The following is a 15,291-nucleotide window of genomic DNA, read 5'->3' as shown; positions in this document are numbered from 1 at the left end:
GTATAATTGACATATAACATTAATTTCAGGTGTACAACATAAAGATTGAATATTTGTATATATTGTGAAGTGATCACCACAATAAACTAGTTAACACCTGTTACCATACATAGTTATGAATTTTCTCGTGATAAGAAACTTAAGATTTACTATTTTAGCAACTTTCAAATATGCAATACAGTATTATTAATTATATCCACCATGGTGTACGTTACATCACCATGACTTAGTTGTTTCATACCTGGAAGTTTGTACCATCACCCATTTTGCCCATCCACCGTCACCACCTCCGGCAACCACCATTCTGTTCTCTGTATCTATGAGCTTAATACTATTTTAGGTTCCATAAGATCATATTGTATTTTTCTTTCTCTGACTTATTCCACTTAGCATAATGCCCTCAAGGTTGTCATGTTTGTTGTCACAAATGGCAAGATTTCATTTTCTATTTTATGGCTGAATACTATTCCAGTGTGTGTGTGTGTCTCTGTGTATGTGTGCGGACACACTCAGAGACACCACATTTTCTTTATTCATTCATCTGTTGATGAGTACTTAAGGTGGCTTCCATGTCCAGTTGTGAATCACGGTGCAGTGAATGTGAGGGTGCGTTATCTTTTTGAGTTAGTGTTTTCATTTTCATTAGGTAAATATCCAGAAGTGGAACTGCTGGGTCATACGGTTAGTTCTGTTTTTACTTTCTTGAGGAACTCCTATACTGTTTTTCCTAGTACCCCTAACAGTTTACCTCCCTACCAGTAGTGCACGAGTGTTCCCTTTTNAGCCTCCACACTGTTTTCCAGAGGGGCTGCACCAGTTTGCATTCCCACCAACAGTGTAGGAGCTCACCCACACTTCTTATTCCTTTTCTTTTTGTTAATAGCTGTTCTAACAGGCAGAAGGTGATACCTCTTTGTGGATTTGATTTGCATATCACTGATGATTAGTGATTTTGAGCATCTTTTCATGTACCTTTTGGGCATCTGTACATCTTTGGAAAAATGTGCAGATCTTTTGCCCATTTTTAAAATGAGATTGTTCGTTCTTTTACTGTTGAGTTGTGTGAGTTCTTTATATATTTTGGATATTAATTCCCTATCAGTTATATGATTTACAATAATTTCTTTCATTCAGTAGGTTTTTCTTCTCATTTTGTTGGTGATTTCCATTGCTATTCAGAAGCTTAGTAGTCCTGCTTGTTTGTTTTTGCCTCAGTTGCCTTTGCTTTTGGAGTCCTGTCCAGAAGTTGTTGTGTCAGAATGCTTACGCACTCATATTTTCTTCTAGAAGTTTTATGGTTTCAGGTCTTAGATTCAAGTCTTTAATTCATTTTGAGTTATTTTGTGTATGATGTAAGATAGCAGTCCAGTCATGTCTGTGTTGGTTTATATACATTAAATGAAACAACCACCTCTCCCAGCCTTGAAGGAGTGGCCTTGTTTAGGGAGATGACCCTTATTATTCAACCCTGCTTGAACTCTTGGTTGTCCCTCTAACCTTTGTGGTTGTCCAAGCAGCCTGTTTTATTTTTTTATTTTTTAAATGTTTTATTTATTTCTAGGAGAGAGAGACAGTGTGAGCAGGGGAGGGTCAGAGAGAGAGGGAGTCACAGACTGAAACAGGCTCCAGGCTCTGAGCTGGCAGCACAGAGCCCGACGTGGGGCTCGAACCCACAAACCGCGAGATCATGACCTAAGCGAAAGTCGGACGCTTAACCGACCAAGCCACCCAGGCACCCCAGCCTGTTTTATTTTTAATAGCTCTCAGTAGTTGAGGGTGTGCAGAGACGTGTCAGTGTTGTAAAGGGGACTATTTCAGTCAGCACATAGATTCAGGCTGACTGGTAGCCAGAATCTCATTCAGCAGCTTTTAAAGGATGCAAATATATACGGTTCTGGTAGACCATAAACATAAGCCTTGCTAGCCACCAGAGCCAGCTGATCTGAAGGTATCCCCTGGGTGACAGTCACAGAAATTGTCAGTCCAGCTGAATGTATAAGCTCCTTTCTGGGAGATACTGTTGAGCTGTAGCAAAGCAGAGGGACAGTGTAAAGATGGCATCTCCTGGCCTACATTCCCCAAGATCAGTTCCCTGGGGCTCTAGATGTGTGCCAAACCTGAAGTCTGCTGCTCAGGCCAAAACTCCAGGACAAGCAAATAGGGTTTTCCTCAGAAAGACTGGGTGTGTGTGTTGGCTGTCTCTGTGGCTGGTAGTCTGCCAAGAACTGCCAATTGTGACAGTCTTATGGGACCCAGAAATGCACATCCCCCTCTCCACTGGAGCCAAGTGATCAAGGGGCATCTCCTGGATGGAAGCCATAAAAACGGGGGCACCAGATGTGTGTAATAGGTTACCTCAGGGAGACACTGGTACCCTGGAGCTTGGCAGAGGGAGAGTGTGAAGATGGTGCTCATCGAGACAGGATAAAAAATGTGCCCATTGGCTTTTGCAAGGCAGAGGAGAGTGCAAAGATGCTACTCACCAGCCTCTGTCTTAGAGAGTATCTCAGCAGGCCCCTCCCCACTGGCTGATGTTTTCAGATTAGCAAGCGGATCTCTTACATATAAATACTGAGCATTTTTCAAAGGACGCTGTGGGTGAGTGATTCATGTGTGAGCCCTCCAAGAGCTGCTTCTCAGTTTGCTACAGCTCTATGGGTCTTAGGATATGAACCCATAAGTTTCTTTGGTTTTCAAAGCCAGATGTTTTACGGGCTCACCTTTCAGGTGCAGGTCTTAACAGCTGGGGTGCCCATTGTAGGGTATGAACCCTGCACTCCTCAGGGGGAAGCTTCAGGTTTGCGAGTTCCCTCCCGATTTTGAATCACTGAGCTGGGGATGAGTTTTATGGTGAGACTGTGTGTCAGCTCTGCTACCTGCTTCAGTATGTGTGGCCTTGTTTGCTTGCCTGATGTGAAGGATTTGATCAGCTAGTTTTCAGGTCTTTTTCACTGGCGATTGTTCCATATGTAGCTGTGGATTCAGTGTGTCTCTAAGAGAAGGTGAGTTAAGGATCTTTCTGTCACCATCTTGAAGCATTTCTCATAGATTTCTAAATATTGTTTTTGGATGAATTAGGCCTCCAGACTGGTTGATCAACAGCATTTGTTAAACCATTGAAAAACTAATGATTGGTTGGATGTCTTTGTGATATACTGTCATTCATGAAAGCCAATGAATTTCAAAAAGAGAAAAAAATAACTTTTTTGGAAATAGAAATTTTGCTTGTTGCAATCTACTCATAATATGGCATCTAATGTACACTGGGGAAAAAATGGCCATCCTAACAGTGTTTTGCAGAGACATTACAAACACTTATAAGAATTTTGTGCTTAATTTTGGACTCCACACATGGAAAGAGGAGAAGAAAATCAGAGGTAAGTGGCATACATGAATGATGATTTGAGGAAACAGGACTTGGATGAAGAATTTTAAAATGTTTCAGGAGTAAAGTGGAGAGATCAGGGTTGACTGTCTCTTTGGGTATGGAAAAGAACATGGCTTGGATGATGATGAGGAGTTCCTTTTTATTTTAGTCAGTAATTTTAAACAGTCATAAATGAGACTAGACTCCGGGAAAACTTTGCTTGTGCGGCCCCAGTAGCATAACAGCACACAGGCATGGGAGGATTGGTGAAGAAAAGGGGAAATAATTTCATAAAAAATGGTTTAGGTGAGATTCTGTCCTGGAAGCACTTCAAAGATTAAGTGACCTTTAAATTCAGTCCAAGGTGAGATTGTAGAATTCATTATTAAAAGTAATGCTATGGGCCATTTTGTGTGATGTGTGTTTGCATGTGGGATTCAGAGAGGAAAGCAAGAAAGAATATATCTCAAAAGTTTTAGAATCATTGCTTTCTCTTAAATTCAAATCAATAAGCAGGATGGTCAAGATTTTAACTTGGTGGATGGCCGTTAGGCCGTGTAACAGTACAAATTATTTGAAGACTTAGAGATTATGTATATGAAATTCCTGGGCACTTTGGTGAAAATAGATAAGTGATGTAAAAGCAGAGCTCTTGAAAATGCAAAAGTTTAAGATTTGTTGTTAACAACTAAATTCCTTAGAACCACTCTGAAATTTGGTGCGATCTGAACTAGGAAAACCTTAACACTTACTTTATTAAAATTTAAAAGAGATGTTTGAATTGACATCCTTCAGTTTTACTGTTTTGGTAATGAACTGATGTTTTTTTAGTCTGGCACAGAAATCAAGACATCTGGAGCTCTGATTCTTATGGGAATAATGTCACTTAAAAACTGTTAGTTGTGCTTTTAAAATAGCAGTATACTTAAAATAGTTTTTCTTTTTTGGCAATACTCTTACGATTTCTTTTAAAAGTCATGTACCATTTAAAAGTTGGTTGTTTTTGTAAAATTTTGCATATAATGAGTATTATGAGTATATTATTTACCTAGTAATTGAAAATGATAAAGAACATTGTTATATTCAACCAATTTATAGGCTATAACACAGGTCGATTCTCATTATAGGAAGTACTGATTAAAATAAAACTGCATAGGGGGCTCTGGGTGGCTCAGTTGGTTAAATGTCTGACTCTTGGTTTCAGCTCAGGACCTGATCTCATGGTTTGTAGGATCAAGCCCCGTGTTGGGCTCTGCACTGACAGCATGGAGCCTCCTTGGGATTCTCTCCCTCTCCTCTGCCCCTCTCCAGCTCATGCTTGCTCTTGCTCTTATGCTTTCTCTCTCTCTCTCTCTCTCTCTCTCTTTCTCTCTATTATAAGCAAATAAATAAACATTTAAAAATCTGCATAAAAATAATTAAAACAGTATACAGACAGTAGACTTTCAGTAAAAGAGAATTGGGACACTCTGTGATGATCCTATTGAATAAGACAAATATCAAAGAAGTTGTCTTCTACCAACTTACCAGAATTCATGTGCACCCAGTTGCTGTCCTTGGCAATACCTTTTATGGCTGACTACCTATTTACCACTTGTTGGGGCCCCTGGGTGCCTCGGTTGAGCTTCCAGTTCTTGATTTCGGCTTGGGTCATGATCCCAGAGTTGTATGATCGAGCCTACTTTTGGCTTCGCACTGAGCATGGAGCCTGCTTAAGATTCAGTCTCTCTCTCTCTCTCTTCCTCTCTCTCTCCCTTCATCCATCTCACCCTTCCTCCTCCCCTCCCATCTCCCCTGTTCAGGCTCACTCTCTCCCTCTTAAAAAATTCCTTCATGTCATTTTCATTTGAAAGCTCTTTTCTTTTTAGCCCTGATATTCCATTCTCTGAGTATACCACACATTTATACATTTGCCTGTTGAAGGACATTTTGTTTTTTTCCGAGGTTTGACAGTTGTGAATAAAATTGCCATAAGCATATTTGTTCAGGTTGTTTTATGGACATGAATTTTCAGCTCTACATAACTACCAAGTAGTGGGATTGCTGGTCATGTTAAGAATATGGTTCATTTTAAAAAATTGCCAAATTGTCAAAGTGTCTGTACTATTTTGCATTATTAGCAGTGCAATGAGAGTTCCTATTACTCCATATCCTCCTTAGCTTTTGGTATTGTCACTTTTTTAGATTTTAGCTTCTTAACTAGTTTCCAGGTTTTTCACAAATGGAATTTATCCATAAATTGTTGAATCAGTATGCTCTTTGGTGGAAGGAGGGTCCAGGGTTTTCTCTTCTATCATCTTAGTAACCCTACTCTCCTTTTATGTCATGACCCCACCAAAGGAGTAACTGGCCAGGAAAAAAATTTTTGAATAACTGGAAAGTTATTTTGTTTATTTACTCAGAACTCTCAATAGTTCAAGTCCTTTGTGTGAGACATGTCTAGAATGCAGGTGTTAACCTGGAGTCAAACTCTAAAAAAACAAAGAACCCAATTTTACCACAGTATTTGTTTTCATGTCCTCTTTTCTTATTCCTTTATTTTTAATGTTTATTTGAGAGAAAGAAAGAGAGCATGAATGGGGGAGGAGCAGAGAGAGAGAGAGAGAGAGAGAGAGAGAGAGAGAATCCTAAGCAGGCTCTGTGCTGTCAGTGCAGCCTAACACAGGACTTGATCTCACAAGCTGTGAGATCATGACCAGAGCCAAAATCAAGAGCCGGACACTTAACCAACAGCCACCCAGGCACAACCCCCCTCCACCTCCATTTCCCTATTCTTAAGGCCTCTCCTACTGCTGCTCAAAAACTGAAACAAATTGTTGTTCTGCAAACTCTCATTAGAATGGTTTGATTTGAGGAAAAAAAGCTCAGTCTTTTAAAGCTACCTGGGATGATGTAATGCTGTTTATGTGGTAAGGCATCTGTTGGAATCCTAGCACAAGGTATTTCATGTCATGTAGAAGTGATAAAGGTTTGAATGGAGACCATTTATTCACAAGTTTCCCTCAGTACCTTTCTGAGTTTAACTTGAGAGTGAAAATAAAGATCTTATTTTGATATTTAGTCATATTAAATCTATATATAAGATTTGTGGAGTTTCCTAAGATACTTGTAGATCTGTGTAACCAAAATCCTAGCAGCAGTAATAAAATATTCTTTTGATGATGCTCAGTGGTCACAAAACTGGATAGCATGACTGTATTTGTGAATCCATCATTTCTATTTACATTAATAGCGGGACCTGTGGCTTTACTTCTGCTGCTGCTTCCCATATTACAGGTTTGAACTTGTAATTGTTTTATGGGATTTTGAAATGATGTGTAGATTCTGGAAGCACAGAGCTTAACTGGCATATGGAAAATATGATTCAGAAGTACTCCAGCCATGTACTAATATGTGAGGGAAAACAGTGCCATGGTCTGATCATTTTCTTGCTATTTTGTTGGTAATATTTTTAAAGGCTTGTCTTTATCTCAATTTTAAATTTTAAGAAATATATGGAGCTTGGGTGCCTGGGTGTCTTAGTCGTTAAACTTTTGACTCTTGGTTTGGCTCAGGTTAGGATCTCACAGTTTGTGAGTTCAAGCCCTGCAACGATCTCTGTGCTGACAGCACAGAGCCTGCNCCCCCCCCGCCCCTACCCCATTCACTCTCTTTCTTTCTCAAAATAAATAAGTAAAGAAACTTTTTTTTCCAAAAAGAGAGAAATACATGGAGTTTCAATATTCCTTATTTTTCCCACGTTTTTAAGGAAATCTTTTGATCCCATAGCATCAATTACTATTGGAAAAGTATTAGGGAGTAAATATTAATGTGTCTCAAAGATTTCCTCTTTGCAGAAGGGAATGTAATAGTCAATACCTTTCAAGTGGTGATGAGTAAATTCTATAAGTATAGATTGCTGAGGTCTGCTGAGTTGTGTATAGTCTTCAGAATGGTAGGGGAATTCTCTCTTTAATGACCATCGCAATGTTTCTAAGTATAGAATGTAAACTTTGAGAGGTCAGTTTGCTTATTGCATTGGCTCTAAAACAGGAATGATTTTGAACCTGCTGTCTTTCTTTAAGATCTCCAGGGGAAACCCTATAACTTTTCCAAATGACATTCATGTGTTTATTTTTCCCTTATGTACTTGAAAGCATTTCTGATTCATTATCTCCACAACCCCAAACTACTTTTCCCTGGTCTAATTCATTCTTGGTCTCGAATCTTTATTTATTTGCTTGTTTGTTTGTTTGTTTACTTATTTACTTAACTTACTTATTTTTGAGAGAGAGAGAAAACACAGAGGGGAGGGGCAGAGAGAGAAGGATCCACAGAATTTGAAGCAGGCTCCCGGCTGAGCTGTCAGCACAGAGCCCGATGCAGAGCTCGAATTCACGAACCATGAGATCATGACCTGAGCTGAAGCTGGATGCTTAACCAACTGAGACACCCAAATGCCCCTTGAATCTTTTTTAGTGTATACTTCCATTTAAACATCTTTAATGTTCTTATCTGTGCTGGTTTTTGTTGTTGTTGTTGTTGTTGTTTTTATCACTCTTTGGTAATAGGAGCATGGTGTTACAGCAAAGTCCTGGGCCAGGATGCTTTTTCATCTTCTGCCTTCCACCTCCTAAAGTAAGGCCACTTTATCAAGTTGCTCTGACAGTAGAATAACACTTTCTTCTCACAAAATGCTAGAATGTCCTGGCTTATAGTCAGTTGCTGTGTATTAGGAAATTGTTCTACAGCCATTGTTTGTGCAAGGTAAACCTGCTAGTATGTACTAGTTACCTAATGCTGCATAACAAACCATAACAAAAGTAGTGGTTAAAACCCAAACATTTATTATCTCACGGTTTCTCTGAGTTAGGAATCCAGACACAGCTTAGCTGGTCATCTACCTCATGGACATCTCCTATGGTTTCAGAGTGTCCACCAGGGCTGAAGTCTCATCTGAAGGCTTGACTGGAGAAGCCTCTGTTTCCAAGTTCACTTATGTGGCTGTTGGCTTGACTGAGTTATTTTTGCATTGTTGGGCTAAGGCATCAGGTCTCTGGCTGGCTGCAGCTGCCCTCAGTTCCTAGCCATCTGGGCTTCCCAAAATGGCACTTTGATCAAAGCTAGCAAGGGATAGAGCCTGCTTAGCAACACAGAAGTCAGAATTTTGTTTGTAGTGTAACCCTGAAAGTGATGCCCTCTCAGTCTTGGTTAGAAGCAAGATACTCAAGGGGAAGGGACTGTATAACATCACAACTAACAAGAGGCAGAGATCATTGGGGATTATCTTAGAGGATGCCTACCACATGACATTTAAAGGATATCTTTTTATAACCCCTAAATAGACTAAGATTTTTCACAGTGGGCTGAGGGAGCCTGGACCATTCTATTCCATGTCTTGGCCCTGCATGTCTTAAAAATATAGAGATGATTTTAGAATGGGACTTCAGTTCAGGTTTAACAGTCTAAAATTTCTGGAACCCATTTCTACTTTTAAAAAACTGAATAGTATTTACCAATTTATTTGTCCCCTCTTGTGCTTTCCATGATTCTTTAGAAATAATACCAACTCTCACATCTTATGCACAGTTGATTCACCTTCTGTATATAAAAACCATTTGCTAAGTGTTTTCAAAACACTTTCACATATACTCTCATTTGGTCATCTGACAGTACGCTATGTGACACAGGCAAGGCAGGTATCATTGTCCACATTTTATAGATAAGACTTTAATTGGCTTTTCACTAGTCTGCCTGCTTTGAGTCTCTTCCTATCTTCAGTCTCTTATTCACACCAGCACCAGAGTTATCTAATAGGAAAATTTGATTGTGCTTCCCTTCTGTTTAAATGCTGTTTCATTACCACTGGGATAAAATCTAAATTCCTTTATAAGACCTTAAAGAGTTTTCTTATTTATCCTCATTTCTGACCTCTTCTATTTTCTTCTCTAATCCTACAAAGTTATGCTCAGCGCTTTGGTGATTTTATGTTTGCTGTTCCTTCTCTTGTTAATCTTGGCTCAAAAGGCATGCCAGAGGATGAATGGCATTCCAGGGTCAGGGTTCATAACGTGTTGTTTTTCTTTCCATCACTACATGCACACTAAAGCATCAGGATGTTTTCTTGTAACATCCTAAATTGTTTTTCAGTGCTTTTTTCTGTAATGTTTGGTGTTCTCTTTAGTTTGAATAGCATTCATGTGAGAAAAAGAATTTCTGGCCTTCAGACAGATAACGAGGTGTATGTGGATGTGTGTGGTATATTACATGGACTCTCTAGTACACACATAGCAATATACCTAAATACATATAGTAACTATATAACATCACATTGTATATACAAAATACAAGCCATTTCTTTTAAACTTAAGGTCTATGCCTTTTGTTTTTCTTTTTCCTGTGATCATAGTTATGACAACCTCTTTTGTTGACCTGTGGAGTTTTCTCAGGGTGTATCTATTTATTTTAATTTTTATCTATTCTTCTTACTTTTGTCAACTGCATTTATTTAAGTAGTCTCTTCAGGAATGTTTTCTCCAGTTGGCCATCTAGTTTTATCAAACAGAAATACAGAGCAACTGCACATTAGCCCCGCGTAAGTCTCATTGCATGCACATTTCCTAAGTTTCCGGAGGGTAAAAACATGACCAGTCTTTTGTCTCAAGGTTTAGTTTAGAAATGAGTTTCACCTTTCTGATTCTCCTGTCATTGGTGTGTGCCATATATCCTGTACAAATCTTAATGCTAGCTGCAATCTACTTATTACCTACTTTGTACCAGAATGTTTTATCCTTAAAATAATCATAACAAGTAGATAGGTCTCATTTTACACACTTTAAAAAGGTATCTAATTTGAGCCCACTCAGATAGTAAAAAGCTGAGCTAGGACACGAGTTCAGACCTGTAAATATTGTGCAGAAAATACATTACCCTCTGGCAAGATTCATCTATTTAAATTGTTTTCTTTAGAAATAAGGCAGTGTGGTTCAGCACATTTAGTGAGTACCTACTGCATGACAGATACAAAGGTTCTTTTCCAACCATATGAGATTCCTGCTATTTAACCATATTTTTACATTACTAAAATTGTAATTTGCTGTTATTCAACATTATACCTTGTTTTACTCAGTTTTCACGATAAATCCCATCTTAAAGTAGGTGTTTTCATAGGTTACAAAACAGTTGCCAGAGGAGTAAGCTTATTCAAGGTCACTCATGTACAGGGAACAGAGTTGGATTTGATCCCAGGCCTGTCTTTTTTTTTTTAAAGTTTATTTATTTATTTTGAGACCGAGAATGAGTTGGGGAAGGGCATAGAGGGAGAGAGGGAATCCCTAGCAGGCTCCATGCTGTCACTGCAGAGCCCAATGTGGGGCTCCATCTCATGAATTGTGAGATTATGACCTGAGCTGAGATCAAGAGCTGGACACTTAACTGACTGAGTCACTCAAGCACCCCAGTCCCAGGCCTGTCTTACTCCAAAGCCAGTGCTCTTTTAGATTATTCCTGTTTCCTCTGAACTTTCTGGAATTTGTTCCTTTTTAAATCTGATATAAATTTCCTCCTCAGTATTTTCTCATATTGCTTGCTATCTAAGAAGACCTCACATTTCCCTCCTCAGTTTCCATCTCTACTGTTTTACCTTTCCTGGAGTGTGCTGTTTATTTGCCAACCAGTTGCCTTGTTACTCTGTTTCCTTTCTTCTAATTGATGTTCCTCCCTTTGAATTCCTGTAGCCTGCTTCTCATGCAGTTTTAGCACTTGATTACTTTCTTTTTGTGTGTTATTTTTCTCAGCTCTATTACAGACTTCCTGAGCACGGGATGTTTAATCCTTCTGTAACCTCTCACAGTTCCTTGCCTTGAATTCAGTGTAATAGAATCAGTGATTTTATGCTTTTTCCTAGGACATAGATTGAACACAAAAATGATCCTAACAGGACTTACTCTGGAAGGTTTTGGCCAACTTTTGTGTGATCTGATACTGGGTACTTTGAAATGGTGACTTATGCAAACCGCCATTACTTTTCTTTGAGAATGTAAACCTCTGGCCATTCGATTTTGTATATTAACATCAGCAAGAGTTCCAAAAATTAGTAAGCAACTGCTTCCTTCCCCACCAACGAGGCAAATGTTAGTTGGTGCTACAAGCCTGTAAGTTCCCTTTATCTATATCTTGGATATACCTGATTCATAAATTTAAAAAAAAATCTTTTGCAGGGAGGAATCAGATCACACGTATCTATTTTTTAGGGTAAGCATGTAAAGAAAAAAATCACCAATAGTATCATGCTCCAGAGATGGTCACTATTAATATTTTTTGCACATAAATGTTTGAGTGTGCATTTGTCTTCTATATATTTTTTAATATGGATATCATGTCACAAGTCATACAGAAATAGAACCATTTTTATAACTTAGTTTTTACCTGGGGTTTTTGATGTTAGCTTATGATAGAAAAAATTATGTAGTCAATTCCCAGCTTTCTCAGTCAACTCAAGACAATTATTTTAAATTTTTTTAATGTTTTAATTTATTTTTTAGAGAGAGAGATAGTGACAGCGTGAGCAGGGGAGAATCAGAGAGAGAGGGAGACACAGAATCCGAAGCAGGCTTCAGGCTCTGAGCTAGCTGTCAACACGGAGCCTGACGTGGGGCTTGAACCCATGAATTGTGAGATCATGACCTGAGCCGAAGTTGGACTCCCAACCGACTGAGCCACCCAGGCGCCCCAAGAAAATTTTCTTTCTTGATTTAGAGGTTTTTCTTCTTATTTTTGCTTCCTATATAGTATCTGAGTACAAAAGTGACTTGAATGACACCTGAGTATTTAATAAATGTTTTATAGAAGTCCGTTTGCCCACAACTAGAAGCTGGATAGATACTGGACAACAATGCAAGACTGGAATTTATGAGAAGGGAAACTAACAAGTTCAACCATATGATTGATTACTACCTGGAGGTATTGTTGGTGCAGGGAGCCCAAACAGCACAATGGATGAACAGGAATCAGATCAGGGTTTGGGGAAGCCAAGATGACTTGAATTTGTTAAGTAACAGGAGGTTTGCTCTACAAAGGAAGAGCTCTAGAGACCTGCAAAGGGGTCCTATTCAGTCTTGCGTGAGTACTAATTTGTGCATGTTTGAGAGGAAATTATCTGAGGCCAGGAAAAGAAGGACTGCAAAAGAGTAGGCATAGTGGTTTCCAGAGCTGACATGACTAGGAGTAGTTTGCTCTCATAACCATTATATGGGAGGAATCCTCAGAAAGGATTAAATTAGCCTTAGACTAGGGTTCTGTTCTGCCCTTAATAAAAAGGAATCCAGCTGACCCTGAATAACTATTGCCAGAATAAAATCCAACCACTTTTAAAGGAATTTAACAAAAATCCAGTATTCAGCATGCAAGATTCAGAATGTCCAGCATCTAGTAAAAAGAAATGAGGTACACAAAAAGAAAAACATGACCCACAATTTAGGAGGGTGGGGTGGAATCAATAAGAGGCCCAAAGATGCCAGACGTGATGGAAGTAGCAGGACATTAATACTCCATGTTCATGAGGACAGGAAGGCACAAGAAAACAGCACTATGAGTAGAAGTGGGGGATTAAAAAAAGACCAAGCTAGAACTTTTTGAAATGAAAAAGTATCTGGATAAAAAAATCCACTAAACGGGATTAACATGAGATTAGGCACTAAATTAATGTAAGGACTACTATGCAGAATGGGACAAAAACAGAAGAGGTGGGTAAAGGGAATAAATTGCATCAGTGATCCATGGGATAATAATAAAACAGTTTAATTTAATGTAGGTGTAATTTGAGTCTCAGAAAGGGGGGGAGAAGGGACAGAAAAGGTTTGAAGAAATAATATTCAAAAATTGTCCATGTTTCATAAAAACTGGAAATACACAGATGCAAGAAACAAAATGAACAAAGACGAAGCATGGAGAAGCTACAAGGCACATCATAATTGCTGAAAGCCACTTACTAGGACAGAATATTTTTCAAACATTCACTTGAATTTTCTTACTTCAAAGTGAAATTTCTAAAATGTGGTTCAAGGACCACTTGGATCAGAATCACCTTGGGTTTTTATTAAACCTATATTTCCTAGGCTCCATGCCAAAGCCACTGAATTAGAATTCCCTTGAGGATAGCCTGAGAATCTCAACTCTTAGCCATCTTTCCACGTGAATTTGTAAATTGAAGTTTGAGAACTACTGAAGTGATAACAAAATCTATACAGCTGGGCAAGTGTCATAAAATGTCACTGTCAGATATTAGAAATCTTTAATATCAGCTGTTTTCAGACAGAAGAAATTGCTTTCTTATAACAGAGTAAGTTACTGATACAAAAGAGGCAGAAAACAACGATTAGTCACATAGATTTTAATTTTAGTTTATTGCGTAGCTTCCCAGAAAAGGGGTTGCAGGATACTGCACTCAATATTGGAGTCTAGCAGGGTAAGACTACCAGTTTCATGTAGATGTTTAGAGAACAATTTCAAACTGATAAGAAAGACACTTGCTTCTCACTTTGAGTGAATTATTTTCTCTGAGTCTGTTTCATAATTTGTAAAATGGAAACAATAGGTTCTCTTTTAGTATTGTGAAATGAGATAACGTGCTGTGTTAAGCATCCAGTTTGCATATGCTGAGTATTTGATCAGTGTTAGTTACTATTTCCTCTGATAGAAGTGCTCATTGAGAATTTGTGATTTACTAGACACTGGAAGTATAAAGTGGGAAGTAAAAACTAGTGTAGCAGACTGGTCTAGAAGTAAGTTGGCTGTTTCTGTGCAGTTTAATTAGGTTCAGTTGGAAAGGTAAAATTACAGGCTGACCTAAGAAAGTTAAAAGGGAAGCCTTGGGAGCAGCCAAGTTGTGCTTGATCAAGCCTGATCAAACTAATTGAAAAGCATGACACTGAGCTCATTACTCACCTCCCTAACAATTTTATTTCCACTGGGTTAAAACAGTTGATGCATCTTCATATTAGATTTGGGACATTTAACTGTGAAGGAAGGTGAAGAGAAAGGGAAATAAAACTTCCACCCATTTGGACAGAGACAATGGAGCAGCAGTAAGGAGACACTGTCAGGACCTAGGAACCATGTTTTCTCAAAGAGAGAGGCTGAACAGCTCACTGACAGCCATAAGCACCAACTACTAAGCAACTGAACTCAAATACCTACATATTCGTAATAAAAGGTGTAAAGAAAATAATGTTAGAAAAGACATAGCAGATTCTTAGCCTCTCGTTAATGTATTCAGCACATTATTGAATAGTCCCTATGTGCTGAGTTGTTAGCTTTCAACAAAAGAGAAAGGCATATGCTCTCTCTTGCTTCTTGGAGCACATAGCCTAGAAGAAACAAGATAACTTAAGGAAAGATAGGCTCGCCCCACAAAAAATTACACTATAATGTATATTACTCACAGGAGAAGAGTTGCTGTCCTTGAAACACTCAGAGGTAATCAGAACCTGCCCAGAAGGCTCCATGAGAGTCTTCTCTGCCCTCAGAGGGAGAATGAGAGGGTAGAAGACCAGGATGTCTAGGGCTGACAGCCTGCCCTAGAAAGAGACATTACATCAAGAGGAGGGCTGGCTCAAAGTTGTGGACCTCAGATTTTGTTGTATTTTCTACGGTAACTCAGGAGTAGTGTTGAATAAATAAAGTCTGTAAACATGTACTCCAAGTGAATACATAGAAACTAACTTAGCCATCTAATAAAAACAATCCTACCTGATTTCTTTAAAAACTGAGTGAGTGCTACAGCTCCAGAGTCCAACAGATCTGCATTTCAATTCTAACTTATGCAGGAATAAAATTTGATTTAACTGGCCTCTTTCCCCCCTTTGTGTGAAATAGGAATGATGATAAAGAATTGTTCATAGTTCATGAAGAGAAATATGTTTAAAGTGCTTAGTGCAATGCTTAAT

The sequence above is a fragment of the Crocuta crocuta genome, unplaced genomic scaffold (assembly GCF_008692635.1).
Source record: "Crocuta crocuta isolate KB4526 unplaced genomic scaffold, BGI_CrCroc_1.0 scaffold363, whole genome shotgun sequence".
NCBI classification, from domain to species: domain Eukaryota; kingdom Metazoa; phylum Chordata; class Mammalia; order Carnivora; family Hyaenidae; genus Crocuta; species Crocuta crocuta.
This window is presented reverse-complemented; position numbering follows the sequence as displayed.